Raw genomic sequence first — 22,815 nt, 5'->3', positions numbered from 1 at the left:
ATCCTCCAAAATATGACTCTTGCTCTGGTGTGTACAATCAAGCCGGTGCCGTACCGTGATACTGAAAGAAACCTAAATTAATTATTGATCAATACTAACTAAATATTATTATTCTTATTATTAATATATTAGAACTTATAATATATTAATAAACCATAAGTTTCTTATTTCTCTCATTTAGTCTATCCAAGTGCATGATGCCGTGCAACCCAAATGGACCATGCCGGGTCAGGTCAAGTACATACCAAATATAGTTATGGACTTAGATAGTATATCCAACAATAACAACATATAGCACATACATCTCATAGCATACAACATCTTCCGGTCACACATAGGTACCCTTCCAAGTACGGTATAGTGAGAAGACTCACCTCAATGAAGTCGGATAAACTCTCGTGCTCAACGTCCCGACCTAGCCTCCTCCTATCATTCAAATAACATTCCCAGTCAATATTCTCTCATAGTCTCATGTCTAAAGATTGGGTAGAAGGCCATTCTACCCCTTCCTGAACTCTCTTGAATCAGTCTTGACCAGAACCCTAAGGTCAACGAAAGTCAACGGTCAAACTTTGACCCAACTCGTCGAGTGCACATGGGCGACTCGGTGAGTTATTTTTTCTAATTTTTCTATTTTCTGTTCATAGTCTGGAGAATTATGATCTATTTTATTCCATGCGGGTCCTCTGAATCCTTCTAGCCTCTCATGGCACGTTGAGTCATCCTTCCACTCGACGGGTTCCTCCTGTCATGAATCGCGGGGCAACCTGGACTCGACTCGTCGAGTCCACTTATGAACTCGGCGAGTTGCTTCCATGTCCATACTCAAATGACCTTCTAAGGTCAGATCTGCTTCTTTAATCTATAGATCTGACCTTCCCAAGCATGATAATGACGTAAAGGTCGAATCTTGGTACACATGCAACACACCCAAAGCTTCTTTTGGTGAAATAACCTCTAAAATGGCCTCTTAGGCTCATAACTCAAAAGGTATGGCATAAAGCATAGTGGTAAGGACTCTCTAGACCTCTTAAGGTCCAGATCTATGAACCATTTCGCCTTGGGACCTCATATACTCCAGATTCAACTAAAAGAGGCATACAGAAAACCCTAGATTCCACTAGAATCATTATAAACACGAGGATAGCACAGATTGTTACCTCAAACAGCTTCCTCTGATCAAATAGAAGTGGATCCAAGCTCCTCAACCTGCTTAGCTTGTTATACCTCCTTCCTTCTTGCTAAAACACACAAGAAATGGTGAATTAGCCTTCCTCTTGCACCACAAACGATCTCTCTGCTCTCTAGGGTTTATCAGGGGTGTAATGGCTGCAAATGGAGGCCATAAAGGCCTTTAAATAGGGCACAAACCCCGAGAATTAGGGTTTCAATCCACAACACGGACTCATCGAGTCCACCTTTTCCGACTCGTCGAATCCGTTCATTAATCCAGTCAGCACACGTGATCCTACTCGACAAGTCTACGCCTCAACTCGTCGAGTCCCTCTCTTTTACTCAAAATAAATAATCAAATGTAATACCTGGAAATCCAGATGTTACAATAAGAAAATAAAAGATTTTCTTCAGAATGAATCAGTTTAAGATAAAATTCAGGAATATCGAGAAGAAAACTCAAACCATAAATCATCAATTGAATTTGCATCCAGAAGGTCTGAGAACAACACATAATCTCAGAACAGATTCAAAAATTCTTCACATCGTTAAGCACAAATCCTATGTGTGATCCTCTTCTTTCTTCCTTTCCCGCAAAGGACACGTACTCTCACTTAAAGTTCTGAGTTTTGCACAGTTGAGAGTAGGGGTGTTCATGGTTCGGTTTGAAACCGTGAAACCGGCCAAACCGGTCATTGATTTGGTTTCGTGGTTTGTATTTTTCTGAATGGTTTGACTTGCTACTTCAAACTTTTGAAACCCTAATGAACGATTTGGCTTGCAGTTTCAAAATTTTCAAACTGTATAAAACCGGACCGAATCGGTCCGTAGGATATATATATATATATATATATATATATAGTATTGTTTTATTATATATTAATATTTATATATGAATTATATTAATTTAAAACCCTAAATTAACTTTTAGATCAACACGGTCCTAAATCACAATTCAACGTCTATACTTTTCATATCAGTTATCACTTTTCAATCGGAGAAAAAACTTTCATTCCAATTTCTCATCGCAAAATATAGGGAAGCATCGCAGTTTAATCGGTTCATGTATGTTTGTATTACAAATATTTGATATTTGATATTTTTCATTTTTTTAGAAGATTTTATTATTTTTTTAACAGATTTTTTGATAGTTTTTGTTGAAAAAATTAGTTTTATTGGCTCAACTCAAATGAGCCTAAAATGCTCAAATCGTGAAACCAAACCGAAGCCGAACCGTTAGTAACGGTTCAACTTGGTTAAAATTTAAATTTTCAACGGTTCGACTTTGGTTTTCGATTGACAAAAACCGTTACTAACAGTTTGGTTTCAGTTGCACCTAAAACCGAAAAAATCGGACCGTGAACACCCCTAGTTGAGAGATGTCCTCTATCATGTGCCTGGAACAACCACTATCAACAAACCGAAGTCTGATGATATGCCTCCATAGCTGCTCTGACACACAGCGGGATCAGTTGGTCTTTGGAACCCAATCCACTTTGAAACTGGGTTGACCTTTGTCATCTTTGCAAGGTACTCTCTCCCATGACATGTCCTCTTTATCACAAACAGAAGATGGAGATAGATTGGACACATTAGATGATTTGGGATATTTAACCTTTGGTACCCATCTGTATTCGGGTTTAACCCATTTCTTGTTCGATCCGATGGGTGCCTCAGTACTTGCTTTTGAGCTTGATGTCGATCGTTGAGATGACTTTGACCTAGCCGGTCTTGGTTTCGTTGGAGCATCTCAGGAATTTGGCTTCTTGGTTGGCATTCCCTTCTTGTTGTTGGAAGTTGATTTCTTGGGCTTGGGAGTTGAACTCTTGCCCTTCGTGACATTCCAGTCGCCATTGTGTCAACGTGACCTTGAGGGGTTTCTTTTGGAAAATCTCCCTCTTGGCGCGTTCTACCACCCTTGTGCATAGTAGGGAACGTATGCGCGATTTGGACAGTTTCGAGCAATGTGTCCAAGTGTTCCAAATAAAACATGTCTTTTTCTTCAATGGGAAGCCATTTCTTCTTGCCTCTGGTGGCATGTCCTTTCCTTGCTTCTGGTTGTTCGCATATGCACACATACAACAAGCCGTCAGTTTCGCTTGTTTTGGTGGCATGTATTTCTCAACAGCAGGTTTATTAGTAGCAACTGAGTTAGAAGCAACATATTCAGAGTTCAAGGAGTCATTGGTTTGACAGTCAACAGAATTCACAGAACTAGAATTAATTATGTTCTCCTTGTCCTCATCCTTTACTACTTTACCTGCACATGAAGTAGAAGCATCACAAACGTTCACCTCAACATTTTTAGTTGGCCCAGATTGTTCACTTAACTGAAGCTGGTTCAGGGAGTGGGACAAACTGAGCAGGAATTTCTTCCTCATTGGTCTCAAGGGGTGGGTTATAGTTGTCATTAAAGGGAGGTGGAACACTGTGGTACCTAGACCCTCATTTTGATTATCTTTAAGTTTTAATTGTTTTTCAATGATGGATGCAACTACCTCACTTGACACATCATATTTTCTGAAATTAAAATCTGCATTTTCAAATTTGTTTTTCAATGTGTCAAGCTCGGCAGTCACAGCATCAAAATCTTTCTTAAGATATCTATAATGGACACACTTGTCACTGTACTCTGCCTGTAATTTCCCAAAGTCCTTAGTCTTGGCCTCTAGTTGTTCTTTTAATGGTTTTAGGCCTTTCCTAAGTTGATACCCCTCATATTTTAGTTCCTCATTTTCTCTTTTTAATAAATCGATTTGTTCACGAAGAAACTTAATAGTAGTTTCACAAGATGGAGTACATGAAACGTCATTGACCGGGAGGGATAGGGAACTCATTTTTATCAAAAATGCCCTGTGACTAAAAACTCAAAAGTCAACCTTAAAAGTCAAATTTAGAAAATCAAACTTGAAAAAGTCAAACCGAAAAACTAAATTTGAAAATTTGAAAGTTAAACGAGAAAGTCAAAGTTTAAAGTCAAAGGTCAAACTTGAAAAGTCAAAGTCAAAATATGAGGTCAAAAGACAATTTAGAAAGTCAAAAAATTAAAAACTAAAATTTTTTGTTAAAAATGGTTTGAAAATTTGAAAATTTTAATTTTGGGCAAAATATGTTAAAAATGCGAAATTTAGAAGAAGTAGTGAAGCCTTAAGATTTAAAAACGGAAGCTGATTAACGAGTTCCTTGCTAGATCAAGTGGAAGAGGCGTTGGTTGATGACACAAGGGACCCAGGTTCGATCCTCCTCCACCCAATTTTTTTATAAGAAGTTGCTGCTTGTGAGGACGACGAGTGCGTGCGAGGATGTTGGCCGAGAACGCGAGGCTGATCGGGAACGTGCGAGACCGTGAATGCGAGGACTAGCCGTGAACCTCTGACTGCAAACCACCGAACGTGAACTCGAGGACCGTGAAGTCCGAAGACCGTAGAGCCGTAAATGTCCGAGAAACCCTAGCCACAAACTGATTACCGCCGAGAACCCTCCTTCGGCCGTAAAGCCTTCAATGGCTGTGAACCCTGCTTCAGATCCCAAAAAGAATGATGTTTTCACCTTTTTTGCTCCAAAACTCGATCAAAAACTTGTTTTTATGAAAAGCGCAAAGAACAAACCCGCTTATTTTGCCAAGATCTATCCAAAAATGCAAGAATCCTTTAAAAATAAGATCAAATATGCTCCAGATCTGCAAAAATTGATTGATACAATCCAGGATCTGATACCACTTGTTAGTCCCAATTCCGCTTGAGTATCAATCAGATCTGTTTGATGGTGCGGAATCACAATCAAACGGATGATGCCAGATCAAAATAGAAGAGAAGGAGAAGAAGAATAATATGAATCTATGATGTATTCAGTGAATAGAATGATGCTCCATACACATAGTACACACACACTAGTTCTTCTCTCTGTTTTTTCTCTCTAGAACACCTTAGAATACACACACTTAAGCTCCTCTAGACCGTACTTTTCTAGCCATACATCTATATATATCACACATGGGCTGTGAATGGGTTCACGACCATAAACACAACCACAGACACCTATTACATGACTGAAAAATATAATTGCCTAGAAAAGTAAAGTATAAACCATATTTTTGACCCAACAAATCCATAGGACCGGCCCTGTTTTTTAATATTTCTAATATTAACATAGTCCTTTTAGGTTAGCCTCATTACACAAATAGCATTAAGGAAATGGAGAAAATAAGATGTTAATTTATTAAGGAATTAACGAATTAATTAGAAATTATTTTGGAAATTAATTAAATTGTTTTAATCAATTAATGGACTTGATCCAATGTGGGACTAGCCCACGTGATAGAGGCTTTGCCTCTTAGATTGGAGGTCTCAAGTTCTATTCCAGACGTTGACGGTTTCATGATACTAACTGCTAACCGCTAACCCCACAACTAAAAATAAAAATAAAAATTAATGGGCTTGAGTATTAATTAATCTAAGATATTAATTGGAATATTCTAGAAGCTATTAGAGATCTAAGGGGGAATGGTTTTGATTGTATCCTTGATAGGGATAAAGAAACTTTCAGATAAGATAAGAAGAAACCCTAAGAGTTTGTATCCTTTAGGGTTTCCTCAGTTGCCTATAAATAGACTGACATGTGTTAAACACTACCTGCTCATTCTGGTACCTTATTGATGTGTATTGATGCTAATAAATCCCAACATGATAAATCAACATGATTTTAGAAGAAGTTGTAAGAATATGATTGGAATAGACAAGTGGTGAAGACGACCAATGAATGGAAAAACCAAAAGGACTAAACTTACACAACTTGAAAGGGAAGTTGATAGCTCCACCCATAGCCAGCTTAGAACAATTATTGTTCATAAGATGGTATGGGGATTAATATCTTTATAAATTTAATGCCTATATTTTTCATACTAAGTATACCCCTAAATTTATTTATTAGTACACTAGCATACTGGAATACAAGAAGTTATCACCTGGAATCGTATTGGCATCAAGTACAAGATCCGAGCTAGACGCTACAACAATCTAACATGCAACACATCCACAAAGAAAAAGTAAAAGCCAGAAGGCTTAGCAAATAACAACTACAATAACACAACAACATATATCATCATATATAAAGCAACTTGTCAACAAAAACAGACAACACAAAAATTATACTAATTAAATCACACTAACTAATTATTGTTTACCATCAGACATCCCTTTGGATATACTCCATCCAAAGTAAATACACCATTTATCACCTGTTACTTATTTCACCAGACTACAACATATCATCCTTAAACATACGTATGTTGATATCACAATATATCTAAGCCATATATTGTGCACACCATACATCAACAACAACTGTAAGTGCTAGAGTCGAGTTACTCATATGGCTAGTTAGTAGACTAACTCCAACTTTAGTCTCTGGCTTGCACTACCTCTCAACTTGCCACATACCAACACCAATTCAACAATTAACAAGTTCTTCAGAACCTATTAGTTACAACTCACTATTAGGTAAAATTCATGACCAACTGTCACTAGACTAATTGAACTTCCTAGTACAACTTCTAAATGACTTAAACTTGTAAGCCATTAGCTAAATCTCACTTAACTGCTAAGTGGTATCTCCTATAAATTAGGGTTTATAACCCTCACCATCCAGACTAAGTAAAAGAAAGGTTTTCTCTAGTTTTGCAAGACTAGAAACTTAAATACTTAACTCACACTCAAACTAAACAACTAATAGCTAAAGCAAACAAAATCAACTAAATTCAATAATAAAGGAGACTTCTGTTTAGGTTTGAATCATTTATTCATATGGTTGATTGTATGACAAGTGCAATGGATTAATTGGCATTGGCTACCGATTAGTGTGATTAGGTTCACGTTCGCTATTACTAATCCTTAGGAAACAAATCAATTCAAGCAGTGATCAAGTGATTAAACTAATAAATTTCCTACTTTATTGATTCGGGTTAAGTAAGACTTGTAGTTAGCTAATCAAATTATTAATGTAATTAACCTCTTGTTGATGGTTTGTCACACAAGCTCACACATTAACTTACCTATTTTCTAGTTAACCCTAGTTTCACGTTCGCTATTCCTAGGCATATAACAATGTTTTCACATAAATCATATGAGATAAGCAATTAAGAGATGTTCATGCAGCTTAATATACTTGTAATTAACAGAAAATAGTTGTTGTTAACACGTAAGGATCTTTAACAAGATTAATAAAACAAAATTCACCAGATTAAATTAATCCAACCACAAACTCAAACCATAGTCATAAATTCATCTACCTTAAACAGAAGATACAGGTTTTTAGCTCATATCTACAACAAATAACAACATAAATTCAAATTCTAATCATTCAAACATGGTTCAAAACAAAGATTAAGAAAAGAAGAATAATTATTTGCCTTTGATCTCTTCTAAATTGCTTCTTAGGTTGAATTCTCAAAAACTAGAGCTCCAAGAACCCTTCTGGCCTCCAAAAATCATCCAAGGATTCCCCTATTAGTTAGGGTTCGAATGAGAAGCGTTTATATATATATATATATATATATATATACATATATATATATATATATATATATATATATATATATATATATATATATATATATATATATATATTCTGAAAAAGGGGCGACTTGACGAGTCCAGTGACCGATTGGACGAGTCTATCACTTAAAATCCGTGGAAGGCAAGTGAGCGTAAAGAATCGCGAAACTTCTGAACAACCCGTTGAGTTGATGGCCAACTCGTCGAGTCCATTTGGAATCAACATTTTCTCAAAACACAAAAGTCGTCCGAAATTGTGTCTAGTTTTCAGAACATTTGGATCTCGTCAATCGGAGTTACGGTTGATGAGGTATGGCTAAAACACTGACGAGGGTCAAGCTGTCCAACAACATCCTTCTTTCTTCAAAATCCAAGATTCGAGCTTCCAATTGCTAAATCTGCTTCCTTTTGCTTCCGAGCATATCTTTTAGGCTGAAAATACAATTTAAACATAATTAAGTACCTTTTTTTTTTCCATAAATTGCAATAAATTAGCCAAAATGTATTAAGATTCTATACGAAATATATAGCTAAATATGCACATATCAAAATACCTCACACTTGACTTTTGCTTGCCCCCAAGCAAAACTAAATTTTAAACATACTAGCATCAAATAAAACAATCCCAATCAAACCCAACCATTATGCTAAGACCGCAACGCATGCATTTGTGTCTAAAATTTTTCCTAAGGAACCCCCTCAATTCTAAATACTAACAATCCTCATAAACACTCACCTACTTATTTTGAACAATGCTCATTTTATGCATCTCTCCGAATCCATACCCAGAAAACTTCCTAACATCAAGGTGTTTTTGGTCCAGCAACGCAAGCATACATAATGTAGAAAATTAAATTTTTTTTCGATACCACTATAGAGCTCTTCCGAATTCTTCACTTCGTTGATAATTTTATCTTTACTTCTTTGAATTCACCACCTTTTTGATTTTTGGTATCTTCAACTTTTGAACTTCTTTAGAATTTTGATCTTTTGATCTTCATACTTTGACTACTCCAAAATTCTTACAACTTTTCTTGTAATTCTCTTTCTTTTTTTTTTTACATGTGTCTCACTTTTTTTTTTTTCACTCAATACCTACATGCTTAAGCAGGGGCACTCAACTTCAACCTTTATTGGTTAAAGATATTAGTTTTCCTGTATACATTTGAAGTACACAATTCTAAACATATTGCGTCCCTCAAACTAAGCGAGGTTGTGTTTTTGTCCCATGATTTCACTAGAATAAAGGTGTCACGCCCGCAAATCCGGGCTAGTCAATTAGAGGCAATAGGGGTCGAAAATGACTTTTCGACAAAAGATTATTTAGAACAAATAATCTTAAAAAAGTTGTAGAATATGTCACAAGGTTTCCGTACATATAAAGAACGTCGAAATCCGAGTTACCACGAAGAAGTTATGACCCGTTGAAGTTTCGCGACGGAACCGACACGATACCGGGAAGCGTAAATAGTGAATTTACGATAGAGCGAGATTTAGCCTTAGCGATCTAAATGAAAGTCGTAGAATATGTTAAACTAAGAACATCGATAAAAAGAACGCCCAAATATGACTTCGTATGAAGAAGTTATGATTTTTCGAAGTTTCGGACTAGTAGTGTACAACCCGAAATTCGAATATTAGATTGAGCGGTTTTTAGCCAACACGACCTAAACGAGAATCGAAGATCTCGTTAAAAGTAGCGTAACGAGAAAAAGATGGGTGAAAATGGACGTCGAATGAAGAAGTTATGAGGATGTGACGGACCAATCCTGTCCCTGCCCGTTAATAATATAAAATTGAAAATCGAGTCAAAATTAGCCGACGAAAAACGAAAGTTGTAGAGTACGTTCCCACCTTCGCGTGGATATAAAGAACGTCGAAAACAGGGGTCGTACGCGAAAGTTACGAATTTTTACAGTTGAGCATGCAAATTGCGAAATCTGATGCGAGATAGATGACGTGGCCTCATCGCAGCCGTCCATCGTCGATCAACAGAGCACCCTTCGGATCACGCCACGTCGCCTCGCTTCGCCTTACGCCCCGCGTCGGCGTTCGGTATGCCCAGCGTACCCTCGGTCCTTATCCTCTTCCGAAGTGCGAGCCAGCTGGTGCGAGCTGGCGACCCTATCCGAGACTACGCCCAGCGTAGCTGCTGGACGCGCAGCGTAGTCCGAGGCTGCTGGGGCTATAAATAACATGCGAAGGTTTTCGAGTTTTTCACACCAAAATCCTTTCTCTCTTTAATTTCTTTCTCTCTCTAGCTTCCCAAACCACCCCTAAGCCCTAGGAAAAATACCTAGCACCCTAAGGAAGCCCCGAGGCTCCCGGAGTCCCGAGAAAAAGGAGTCTTTCGGTTTCGAAACGCTGCTCCAATTAAATTCCGGTTTTCGATAAAATTCACTATAAGTGTGCTACGCTTATGCAATTTTTAATATAGCTTTCAAATAATTATAGGAATGTTATTAGGTCCTTAAAATAATTATTTGGGCTATTATTATGAGTTATATTGAGTGTTATTAACGCTTATATAATAATAATAATAGTCAGACTAATTAATTTGTCGCGGTTATCGTTAGACTAAACCCTAGTGGTATTGATACTAGGTTTTATCGAAGGAAATTGTTTTGAGAGTATCGAAGTGCTGTTCGAGTAGTAAGTCACCACCTTTCAAGTGAGTGCATGGTCCCCTTCAACTTACACATAGATATGAAGTATTTACTACACGCTATGTGTGCATATTGTGTGTTTACTTGCTGTCTATGCTCGGTTTAAATGGTTTAAACTATAGATGTATTTTATATCTACGAAAATGTTGGGGTAAAACATGGGTAGATATAATAGATGAAATATGAGTTGAATGATGAGTTGAGAGGTGATATAGACTATGAGGTATGGGTGAGAGGTGTACGATGTGATAAGCCTTTTTCCCAAACGATGTCCCCGTCGATGACAACCACGGACTATTCTAGATAGTCCAGTCGAACACTTGCAGGCTCGCAACCTGTAGGTGTTGTGAACGATGTGTTCACTCGGTGTACTCTAAACCTTGGTGATCATGCAGACTTGATGCCAAAACCCTAGTGACTATGCAGACTTAGTGCCTATTGTATAAATTCTGGCGACTATGCAGACTTAGTGCCTAAACCCCGGTGACGATGGACTTCGTGCCGATTCCTTAGGATGATCCTTAGGAATGTATGAACGAGGAATGGTTGATTCTTAGGGTAGATCCTTAAGAATAAAGAAGATAATGGGGATGGGTAATTGGGTTGATTGTTTGATTGTTTGAACATAATAATTAGATTATTGTGGGTTGAAAACCCTATGTACTCACCAGGTTTCCCAACTTGACCCACTCAGTTTATTTATATCAGGTGACGATATGAAGTGACATTACACTGAGAGATCTAAAGAGATGTAGATCACTAGTGTAAATAAATGTAAGTTCTATTTATGCTTATGTTTCTGTATTAACGATAACACCCCAAATGTTTTAAAATGAACAAAATACGTTTCTTCGAAAATGTTTTAAAAACGTATTTATCGTGTTTTTCTTGGAACAAATTCCGCAACATTTTTATTAAAAGAAGTACTCTGATTTCTATAAAGCATAAACAAAATCGGTCTTTTCTGGCCGTGAAAATGGGGATGTCACAGTTGGTATCAGAGCATTAGTTTAAGCGAACTAAGAATATGGATTTATTTCTAGATTTAAACTTAGAATGCTAAGCGATGATTGTGAGGTGTGAGCACTAGCTTATTTTAGGAATGATGCCTAAATTGCTTTTATGTGCTAAACGATTTGTTATGCTATAGTTTGATCGGATCTATGGTCTGTTGCCGACCGGATCTGGAAACCTTATGTGTTTAGGATTCTAAACGTACGAATACGATATTAGAACTAGCATATAAACGTTTCGGAGGGATAAGGATGATTTAAACTTCAATCCTAAATAAAGATCTAGATTCGCCTTATTCGGTGTATAGATCAAGATGGCAAGGACCCGTAGCGGAAACGTAAACGCAAATGGAAATAGGAACCAACCCCCTCAACCCCCAGTGGTTCAGCAAATACCTGTTGTAGAAGAAGTTGCACCTGAGCCAGTCACCATGGCTGGAGTTCAAGCCATGATTCGGGCTATGCTAGCTGAACAAAGGGCAGAAATGAGACAGATGTTCCACGAAAATAGGGACGAACCTACCATACATGTTGAGCCAACCGAGCCAATTCTCGAACAATCTGAGGAAGGAAACTACAGCCGCCAAGCGAGTCAAGTGGGGACTCAAGGCGAACGAAGGAAAGGTCCGAAGAGGAGAAACGACAAGGATGGGAGAATGTACAAGAATTTCTTGGGTGCGAAACCACCGAGTCTCTCAGGAAGCCCGAAGCCGGTTGAGATTATGGATTGGATCTCTGAGATGGAGATGGTGTTTGAGAGCTGCAGCTGTAGCGAGAAACAGAAGACTGTCTTCGCAGTAAGACAACTGAAAACTGGAGTCTTGAGCTGGTGGAAGCTATTGGCAAATACGATGCCACGAGGAGAAGCCCTAAGGATGTCATGGGAAGAGTTCTTGGAACAGTTGAAAATGCAGTACAGCTTAGAGATAGATCTGATAGACCTAAACAACGAGTTTCAAAACCTGAAGAAAGGGATGATGAGTGTTGATGAGTATGCCACCGCATTCACCGAGAGGATGAAGCTATTCCCCTACTTGGTTCCTACTGAACTCTCAAAGATCAATAGGTTTGCTAACGGACTGCCCATAGACTTCGGCCCAATGGTCAAAATGGCAACTACCTTGAAAACAGCTGTTAGAGCAACTAAGAATGTAGAGACCCAGATAAGAGAAAGGGGTCTAGAAAAAGACAAGGCAGGAGAAAAAAGGAAGCATGAAGGATCTTCAAAACCCAACAAAGAAAGGAAATTCTCAAAAACGGAAGAAGGAGGAAGAGGTGAATCCAAGTGGTGCGAGAAGTGTAAAAAGAAGCACTTCGGGAAATGTGGCGAGGATGTGACTTGCTACAAATGTGGAAAGACATGGCATTACGCCAGCAAGTGTACTTCCAACAAGAAGGTGTGCTATGGATGTAACAAAGAAGGGCATATCTCTAGGGACTGCCCAAAGAAAAACAAGGCAACAAGGCCAAACACGCCACCAAGGCCAAGAGCATTCCACATGATCCTCGACGAAGCAGAAAACCATACGAGGAATCAAGGATGAGGACTTCATATCCGAAGATCAAGTTATGCAGTAGCCATAGTATTGTATGATGTAGCCTATTAGAGGCATAGTCTAGGGTGAACTTGAACACCTATGTAATAGTTTCAAGAAATAATAAAACCTTCGTTTTGTTATCTGATGTGTTAAACTTTTATGTGATTTTCTTGTATGGTGACTTAGGGACTGCGAGACAATACTTGGGACGAGTATGAGTAGGTGTGAAAGGTAGTAGATGCATATACTACCGGAAGCACAGGACTCACGCTTGGATCAGGGAAAGTCACAAGGTTACCAAGAAGCTAGTAAATGATTTCGTTTTATTCAAGTATGTCGCTACCATCGTTTCGGTAATGACTAAAAGTATTTTTGATATTCCGACCCAAGTGGTCATATCGAATTGAGTCCGACTACGATAAGTATGTTACATGGTTTAGAAAACCAAGTTTGATGTAGCATCTGACTTAAGCCAGAAGAATTAATCAAAGCAATCAATAGAGGTATCACGACGGTTGTTAGAAATGCTACCTTTTTAAGATGTGATCTAGAACATGAAGGAAGGTATAGTCTGTTATGGAATTTGACTCTAAGAGACTTGAGTCTAAGCTTTGCAACATATGATGAGAGGTCATTAGAATTGACACATTAGTCCATTGAAGTAATAAAAGAACTTATCTCAAGTTCGTATCAACTGAGGATTGACATTGTGGCTTGAAGGTCATAATTTAGAGTCTAATGTGAGATAGAGAGCGGATGTAGGATCGAGCACCGCCTGTAGTCAAGTAGTCCAAGAGTTAGATACTCATTCGAAGAAACATCGAAGTTAAGTAGGATGCAGAGATAACGTATGGAGTCATCATGTGAGCCCTGTTTCGTTGATGATTCCGGGACGTAATCATCCTAAGGGGGAGATAATTGTAATGCCTGCAAATCCGGGCTTGTCAATTAGAGGCAATAGGGGTCGAAAACGACTTTTCGACAAAAGATTATTTAGAACAAATAATCTTAAACAAGTTTTAGAATATGTCACAAGGTTTTCGTACATATAAAGACCGCCGAAATCCGAGTTACAACGAAGAAGTTATGACCCGTTGAAATTTCGCGACGAAACCGGCATGATACCGGGAAGCGTAAATAGTGAATTTACGATAGAGCGAGATTTAGCCTTAGCGATCTAAACAAAAGTCATAGAATATGTTAAAATAAGAACATCGATAAAAAGAACGCCCAAATCTGACTTCGTATGAAGAAGTTATGATTTTTCGAAGTTTCGGACTAGTAGTGTACAACCCAAAATTCGAATATTAGATTGAGCGGTTTTTAGCCGACACGAACTAAATGAGAATCGAAGATCTCGTTAAAAGTAGCGTAACGAGAAAAAGATGGGTGAAAACGGACGTCGAATGAAGAAGTTATGAGGATTTGACGGACCAATCCTGTCCCGGCCCGTTAATAATATAAAATTTAAAATTGAGTCAAAATTAGCCGACGAAGTCTAATCGAAAGTTGTAGAGTACGTTCCCACCTTCGCGTGGATATAAAGAACGTCGAAAACGGGGGTCGTACGCGAAAGTTACGAATTTTTAAAGTTGAGCATGCAAATTGCGAAATCTGATGCGAGATAGATGACGTGGCCTCATCGCAGCCGTCCATCGTCGATCAACAGAGCACCCTTCGGATCACGCCACGTCGCCTCGCTTCGCCTTACACCCCGCGTCGGAGTTCAGTACGCCCAACGTACCCTCGGTCCTTATCCTCTTCCGAAGTGCGAGCCAGCTGGTGCGAGCTGGCGACCCTATCCGAGACTACACCCAGCGTAGCTGCTGGACGCGCAACGTAGTCCGAGGCTGCTGGGGCTATAAATAGCATGCGAAGGTTTCCGAGTTTTTCACACCAAAATCCTTTCTCTCTCTAATTTCTTTCTCTCTCTAGCTTCCCAAACCACCCCTAAGCCCTAGGAAAAATACCTAGCACCCTAAGGAAGCCCCGAGGCTCCCGGAGTCCTGAGAAAAAGGAGTCTTTCGGTTTCGAAACGCTGCTCCAATTAAATTCCGGTTTTCAATAAAATTCGCTGTAAGTGTGCTACGCTTACGCAATTTTTAATATAGCTCTCAAATAATTATAGGAATGTTATTAGGTCCTTAAAATAATTATTTGAGCTATTATTATGAGTTATATTGAGTGTTATTAACGCTTATATAATAATAATAATAGTCAAACTAATTAATTTGTCGCGGTTATCGTTAGACTAAACCCTAGTGGTATTGATACTAGGTTTTATCGAAGGAAATTGTTTTGAGAGTATCGAAGCGCTGTTCGAGTACTAAGTCACCACCTTTCAAGTGAGTGCATGGTCCCCTTCAACTTACACATAGATATGAAGTATTTACTACATGCTATGTGTGCATATTGTCTGTTTACTTGCTGTCTATGCTCGGTGAAAGATTTTACACATGTTTTAAATGATTTAAACTATATATGTATTTTATATCTACGAAAATGTTGGGGTAAAACATGGGTAGATATAATAGATGAAATATGAGTTGGATGATGAGTTGAGAGGTGATATAGACTATGAGGTATGGGTGAGAGGTGTACGATGTGAGAAGCCTTTTTCCCAAACGATGTCCCCGTCATTCAGCAGAGTATGGATGACAACCACGGACTATTCTAGACAGCCAGTGGAACACTAGCAGGCTCGCAACCTGTAGGTGTTGTGAACGATGTGTTCACTCGGTGTACTCTAAACCTTGGTGATCATGTAGACTTGATGCCAAAACCCTGGCGACTATGCAGACTTAGTTTCTATTGTATAAATTCTGGCGACTATGCAGACTTGGTGCCTAAACCCCGGTGACGATGGACTTCGTGCCGATTCCTTAGGATGATCCTTAGGAATGTATGAACGAGGAATGGTTGATTCTTAGGGTAGATCCTTAAGAATAAAGAAGATAATGGGGATGGGTAATTGGGTTGATTGTTTGATTGTTTGAACATAATAATTAGATTATTGTGGGTTGAAAACCCTATGTACTCACCAGGTTTCCCAACTTGACCCACTCAGTTTATTTATATCAGGTGACGATATGAAGTGACATTACACTGAGAGATTTAAAGAGATGTAGATCACTAGTGTAAATAAATGTAACTTCTGTTTATGCTTGTGTTTCTGTATTAACGATGACATCCCAAATGTTTTAAAATGAACAAAATACGTTTCTTCGAAAATGTTTTAAAAACGTATTTATCGTGTTTTTCTGGGAACAAATTCCGCAACATTTTTATTAAAAGAAGTACTCTGATTTCTATAAAGCATAAACAAAATCGGTCTTTTCTGGCCGTGAAAATGGGGATGTCACAAAAGGGGGCCACAAATGCACTATAACGTATATAGGCTCAACTAAACATTCCGGTTCTCAAGGAATCATCAAATACGATACTAGCTTGAAATCCTAATTGATTTTACCATAAATTTCTAGAATTAATCCTAGCAATTTTTATGCAAAATTTTTAAAATTAAACCTAGGATTCTAATGTAACTAATGTAACCAACCTCCTACCCCACACTTAATCCATGAAATGTCCCCATTGCATGTTATGCATGATTAAAAACATAAAAGTAAAGAGAGAATTGGAACAAACTCCCTTGGGATAGTAGTTGCGAGGTTGATATTCTTCTTTTAAAGCTCCTATTTCAGCTGACTTTGGCTTAGGAATAGCTCATCCATTCCTTGGGTGTCAAACGTCTCGTGTGGTTGACAACTCTAAATATACTGGAAAAAGCTTCTTGGAAAACTTAAAAAATATAGCCAATGCTCGCCTTAAATGGAATCAAATCGAAAACTTGAAAGAAAATATGACTGAGCAACTTATCGAGTTAGTGGTAAAAAACTCGTCGTATTGGAAAATAATATGGGCAGAAGTCGCGAAATTTTCTTGAACTTGTCGAGTTGGTGTTATGCACTCGGCGAGTTTAAGGTGCTGAACATGATTTTCTTCTTACTGCTTTAGTTCTGATTTTGTGGTCAAAGAGGGTATTATGTTAATACACCTCCTTATACTCTTCAGTGACGAGACTCCTTTTTAACCATTATAAACACTGGACTCAACAAATCACTCAAACCTTCTAATCTTCTCATAAACGACTCGACCCCTCACTTTATTTCCCTCACGCTTTAAGAAATCACTCTAATCTCACCCTAACTTCTGCAAAGATCAAAGACAAAAAAAACTACATAATAATAGGAAAACAAACATCAAATTAGCATTCCTATATTACTCTAATAAACTAGAAGTTTAGAAACAAACCAAACTAAACACAAAACAAAAAGAAAAGCAAACTCTAATGACGGGTTGCTTCCCACAAGCGCTTCTTTTTGTGCGAGTCTTGAGCTGGACTCCCAACTTAATAAACTTCCAATAAACTCAATGTCAATCCATCTGTTGCATTGAATATTTTCTTTGGACCAATTTGTAAAATTTGGCTCTTCGTTTCTAAAATTGGCCAGGCGAGCTTGAATTTATAAAACCCAAGAATCTCGATAAGGGTTGGGACTGGTTGGATACTAATAAAATGGATCGCACTTCATAACTTTCTTCAAAATTGGAGTCGTCACCCCATGCTTCGAAACATAATAAAGGAGACTTCTGTTTAGGTTTGAATCATTTATTCATATGGTTGATTGTATGACAAGTGAAATGGATTAATTGGCATTGGCTACCGATTGGTGTGATTAGGTTCAGGTTCACTATTACTAATCCTTAGGAAACAAATCAATTCAAGCAGTGATCAAGTGATTAAACTAATAAATTTCCTACTTTATTGATTCGGGTTAAGTAAGACTTGTAGTTAGCTAATCAAATTATTAATTTCCTCTTGTTGATGGTTTGTCACACAAGCTCACACATTAACTTACCTATTTTCTAGTTAACCCTAGTTTCACGTTCGCTATTCCTAGGCATATAACAATGTTTTCACATAAATCATATGAGATAAGCAATTAAGAGATGTTCATGCAGCTTAATATACTTGTAATTAACAGAAAATAGCTGTTATTAACACATAAGGATTTTTAACAAGCTTAACAAAACAAAATTCACCAGATTAAACTAATTAAACCACAAAATGAAACCATAGTCATAAATTCATCTACCTTAAATAGAAGATACGAGTTTTAGCTCATATCTACAACAAATAACAACATAAATTCAAATTCTAATAATTCAAACATGGTTCAAAACAAAGATTAAGAAAAGAAGAATAATTATTTTCCTTTGATCTCTTTTAAAATGCTTCTTAGGTTGAATTCTCGAAAACTAGAGCTCCAAGAACCCTTCTGGCCTCCAAAAATCATCCAAGGCTTCCACCATTAGTTAGGGTTCGAATGAGAAGCGTTTCTATATATATATATATATATATATATATATATATATATATATATATATATATATATATATATATATATATATATATATATATATATATATTCTGAAAAAGAGGTGACTCGACGAGTCCATCACTTAAAATCCATGGACGGCAAGCCAACGCAAATAATCGTGAAACCTCTGACCAACCCGTCGAGTCCATTTGGAATGAACATTTTCTCAAAACACGAAAGTCATCCGAAATTGTGTCTAGTTTTCAGAACATTTTGAATCTCGTCAATCGGAGTTACGGTTCATGAGATATGGCCAAAACAATGACGAGGGTTAAGCTGTCCATCAACATCATTCTTTCTTCAAAATCCAAAATCCAAGGCTCCAATTGCTAAATCCGCTTCCTTTTGCTTTCGGACACATCTTTCAGGCTGAAAATACAATTTAAACATAATTAAGTACCTTTTTTCCATAAATCGCAATAAATTAGCCAAAAAGTATTAAAACTCTATACGAAATATATAGCTAAATATGCACATATCATCTATGTATAGTATATTGTTGGGGCCCCAAGTTAAGTATGTTTATTATATATATATATATATATATATATATATATATATATATATATATATATATATATATATATATATATATATATATATATAATCTATGTATAGTATATCATTGAAGTTTATTTTCAAAATCGGTTCCTATTGATTTGGGATGTTGCTTGCGTTTAAATTAATTCCCCAGGTTTGATCCAGAGGGAGCACTTCCTTTTCATAAATTTAAACTCTATCCTATTGTTTATATAAAGACATTAAAAAGTAAAACCCTGCTTGCCTTAGTAGACTGGAGACATATAGTCGTATAAGCCTACACGATATGGTGAAGGTGTCACCTACAGTATCCGACGTGTCACACGTATACCGTCGGTAAACACCACACCGTGGTGGTAGTTTTACCGCCGATGGCCTTCTACCATTGGTGAACTTTTGAATGTGTGACCTATTGAGGAATTTTGGGGAAGGGAACATTGTCAAACGGTCGGCAAAGCATATTTTGGCATTTTTCCTTTTTTTCCTTTTTTTATTTTTTTAATCTACTATATATACAAATCAAATTTCTAAAATTTAACCCTACTGTATACTCTCAACAAAGTTTTTTCATTGAAAATGACTTCCAACAATCCAAACTCGTCCAAACAAAATGCTCCAAACCAAAATGTTAACAACCCTTTCGTACTTTTAGGCTACGATTCGTCATCACCATGACCTTACCGACCACAAATGGACGGTGTTCCTAGCTATTATTCACAATTCCAAATGCCCCAACAATTCCATTTCCAATCTCAGCCTCAAACCCAACCATATCAAACCCAATTTCCATCTCAATCGCCATTCACACCTTCAACCAAATTGTTTTCTGATTTCGACATGAAGAATGACAACAACAACCTCAACAACAAAAGAAAGGGAAGGCTGATTCAAGAAGATGGACACAAAAAGAAGAAGTTGAGTTAGCAAAGGCATGGGTCGACATATCTGAAGACGGTGGCACGGGAAATCGTCAAAATCATGATCAGTTTTGGTTACATATCACCGATTAATTTTGTAAAGGAATGGGTTGAAATCCAGATTATCAGACCTCCGACCAATGTAACTCCAAATGAAATCTTATGAACAAAGTCGTCACACATTGGAATGGAATTTACACAAACTTTGAAAAGCAATGAGCTAGCGGAGAAAGTGAAGCGAGTTTGTTGAAAATAACACACTCTGCATTCCAAGATTATATGCTAAAACCTTTTAAGTTTATTCAAGTGTGAGAAGTTTTCAAAAGAATCATTCAGGTGGAGGGAACTGGCAAAACATGAAGAAATTGCTAATCCACCAAAAAGAAGCCAAACATCTTCATATTCGAGCTCACAACAAGTCTCATCGTGTAACACTAGTCAAAATAGGTCAATAAGAATCACATGTGATTATACCAATCATGTTACGTGATTTTGTTAAACTAGTAATGTAGTAAACGCACTATGTATTTCATGATAATTCAAATATAAATATGAACTTTCATACATACTTTATGGTATAAATCAATGTATACGTCCATACGATTCCAAAAATATAGAGAACATCTAAATCTGACTTTGCATGAAGATGTTATGATAAACCGAACACTATAAAATCTCTATTACATAAGGAATTTAAAATAGGCTTAGAATTAGCTATTGGAGTCTAAAAGAGAGTTGTAGTGCTTGTAAATACCTACGCGTGGATATAAAGAACGTCAAAAACGGATTTCGTATGCAAAAGTTATGGCCTTCCGAAGATGTCGCTGTCAGAAACCCTAGTTTGACTGAACTCACGATGTGAGTATAAAAACTCACGACGTGAGGAGTCAAACCGCCATATTTCAGATATAGAAGGTGTGACGAGGCTGCGAGGGGATAAGATCTAAACTCACAACATGAACAAGACATTTTTCACGTCGTGAGGGCTCATTTTGCCACCTTCGGAAGCTAAAAGATGGATGACAAGTGTACGAAGAGATAAGCTCGAAACTCACGACGTGAATAATGAGATTCTCACGTCGTGACGGACAAAAATCTTACTATATAGAGCAAGATCGACCCCAACCATTCTTACACCTGAACTTCTTTCTCCTCCCTCCTTTGTTGAAGATCTCTTGCATTCCGAGCCCCGACGACCTCGTACACTGACCGTTTCTGCTTAGATTACATAAAATCACATTACTAAGGTGAGTTTCATGGCCCCACTTTTTAATATTTTGGGGGAAAACACATGCTAAATATTATATATACGTTATTATTATGTCTATATGATAGTATATCAGTATCAATGTAGATAGTTATAATAACCGGCATATAGTTATTTCGTATTTGAGTATATACAACTATTATCAACTTCTTAGCATGTTATTGTTATAGTAGTATACTAATGTAGATCTTGAGTTATACTTAGGATTCTATATACATGCTGTGTGCGATATAGTTCCAGAGTTATACTCGGAAGTTCTATGTGTTAATTGATAAGTATGTTGTTATTATTGGTTTTATGTCAAGATAAAACCAGGTATGTTATATGTTATTGTTATTGGTTTTATGTCAAGATAAAACCTAGTATTAATTCTAATTATAGTTGTTGTACTACTGCAAGGTGTAATCCTTGTACTACTTCAAGGTGTAATCCTTGTACTACCGCAAGGTGTAATCCTTGTACTACCTCAAGGTGTAATCCTTGTACTACCGCAATGTGTGATCCTTGTAATAATAATAAGAGGTATAAAACTAAGTCAGACAGTTGCAGCTACAGACTCATGGTAGAACAACTGTTGAAGCATTATACTTTGTCGATATATAAGTATGAATGTTAAGTATAAGTTTCTTAAAGACTTATACTCTAAGTATAAGAATCTAGTAGGTATATTACTTATATATTAAGTAGACCACTATATCTATACTATTTACTTGTATAGAATTGAAATAGATTTATATGTAGCGGTTTTACTCGTATAGATACTTATAGGTATATACTTATTTGGTAAGTAAACTTTTATACCTAGGATATATATGCAAAACGTTGGAGAGTCAAAATGATACTTTCAAAACTATAATTTTTGAACTTGGAAAATGTATTATTTTTATATGGAGTCAAAACTTGTGAACTCACCAACTTTATGTTGACGTATTTTAAAATGCATGTGCTTTCAGGAAGTTGGTAACTATGATACGAGAAATGACATTACACCGCTCGGTGTTTCCGTCGACGGTCGGGGTGTGACAAATTGGTAACAGAGCTTACTCTGTTAGGTTTAGGTATATCCCGTAGCCCACAATATAAAGTATTATTAATTATAATACTGAAGGACTACTTACGGGAGCGGTGACAAGGATAGACATGTCGATTTGGGTTGCTGGATTTCAGAACAACTTTATGCTAAAATGATCCTGCCCACCAACTGTCCTGACTGGCCGATGCCTTATCAGCTAGACATGAAGTAACAAACAATAATTAATAGAGCATGAATACAACAAATAATAAATATAGAGTCATATATGAAGACTAAGACCAGTGATGAGAATACACCTAAATACCCGGAATGTTTTTGATCTCAAGGATTTAGATTAGATATTCCAACTAAAGTTTATATGTGCATAGATCTTATCACAACTAGGTGTAGGTGTAACACTATATTTTATTATGATCAAATCATATGAACTATCTAAATTGGGAGTAATATTTGATAGACTAAACACTTGGTGATCTAAAATGTATAGGAACTAAACAAAATGCCTAGAAGAAGTAGCGCTCGTCTAAACCTGAACCAACGACCAGAGCCAGAACAACAACAACCGCAACCACCACCACCAGAAACAAACCCTCCAATAAGTTCAGTAGAACTTGAAGAAATTATAGATCAGAGAATCGCTGTAGCTCTTGTTAATGTTACAAGAGGAAGAGTTAGA

Source organism: Lactuca sativa, chromosome 4, assembly GCF_002870075.4.
Source record: "Lactuca sativa cultivar Salinas chromosome 4, Lsat_Salinas_v11, whole genome shotgun sequence".
Taxonomy (NCBI): Eukaryota; Viridiplantae; Streptophyta; class Magnoliopsida; order Asterales; family Asteraceae; genus Lactuca; species Lactuca sativa.
The sequence above is the reverse complement of the archived record's forward strand: the minus strand, read 5'-3'. Positions refer to the sequence as shown.